This window comes from Crinia signifera, chromosome 4 (assembly GCF_055691185.1).
Source record: "Crinia signifera chromosome 4, ASM5569118v1, whole genome shotgun sequence".
Lineage (NCBI taxonomy): Eukaryota > Metazoa > Chordata > Amphibia > Anura > Myobatrachidae > Crinia > Crinia signifera.
In genome coordinates this window covers 327,972,186-327,973,554 of record NC_139220.1, presented here as the reverse complement: position 1 = coordinate 327,973,554, position 1,369 = coordinate 327,972,186, and the positions used below count along the sequence as shown (strand labels likewise).

The following is a 1,369-nucleotide window of genomic DNA, read 5'->3' as shown; positions in this document are numbered from 1 at the left end:
TTTTGAGATATGAGCTACAGTAAAACATGTAATACTCACAAAAGGCTTTTTTATGACAGACTTAAAAGGTACATTTTTTGGTCCTATCAATCCACCTATCCAGAATTCTCTGTGACACTGGTTGCATACTGGTTTTATGTTGCATTTAATTTTATTTTACGATGATCCATTTTGCTTTTTCTCCCATCTCGAGAAATAAATTGATATGGACATCACGAACAAGACCGAAGTGAAGATCTTTGTGTTTTCTGGACTAACTGACAATGACAAACTTGCACCATTCCTCTTTATACTGTTCTTACACATTTATATGGTGACCCTACTGGCAAATGTTGGCATGATTGCAATTATCTATAGCGGCACAACCCTCCATACCCCGATGTACTTCTTCCTGAGCTATCTCTCTCTGTTGGACATATTTTATTCATCAGTTATAACTCCTAAGATGATGCAGGACCTAATTTCTGTAAGTAAGACCATCTCATTCAATGGCTGCGCCCTACAGTTTTATTTCATTTCTGCCTTAGGATCTAGTGAGTGTATTCTTCTCTCCAACATGGCGTATGACTGATACGCTGCTATCTGCCAACCGCTCCACTATGTGTCAATAATGACTAAGAAGAAATGTTTATCTCTTGTTCTCCTTGTCACCTCCAGTGGCTTCCTGCAGTCATCAGTGCAGACCAGCTGTGTGTTCAGTCTCCGGTTCTGTAGGTCAAACCTTATAGACCATTTCTACTGTCACACACCTTCTCTCTACAAACTCTCCTGCTCTGACACGTTCTCCTGTGACATAATAACTGTTTTTATTGTTAGTGCTATTAGCACAGGTAGTTTGATGAGTATCCTGGTCTCCTACATGCTGATTGTTTCTTCCATTTTACATATTAAATCTGCTGAGGGCCGTCAGAAAGCATTCAGCACCTGCTCCTCACATCTCATGTGCACCTGCATCTTATTTGGGACAGTTATGTTATCTTACCTACACTCTCCTTCCAGTGACTTTGAGAATCTCGACAAAATTGCCTCTGTCCTTTATACAGTGGTGACACCAATGCTGAACCCACTGATATACAGCCTGATGAACCAACAGGTTAAACAGGTTGTTATGCAGGCAGTGCATTATATTCACTGTAGATATTGCTCTTCCAAAAACTAAGGTTCATGGCGAGGTTCTCCTTCTCATACGTAGCCAGTAAAATACAAATATGTATAACCTCCTCATCATTTGAGGTAAGAGATTTTATGGTCAAGACAGAATGTAATGCATTACACTAATAGTGAATGTAAATTCTATGTAGAATAGGTAGTGCAACAGCAAATATAAATGAGCACTGCTAGTTACAGGCAGCCACAGAAAAGACTGTTG

At 39.7% G+C, this 1,369-nt stretch overlaps 1 pseudogene; it reads left to right on the top strand.

Annotated features, from left to right (window-relative positions):
- Positions 1-205: 205 nt before the first annotated feature.
- On the top strand, positions 206-1,159 carry LOC146073480 (olfactory receptor 5B12-like; annotated as a pseudogene).
- The last annotated feature ends 210 nt before the right edge of the window (positions 1,160-1,369 follow it).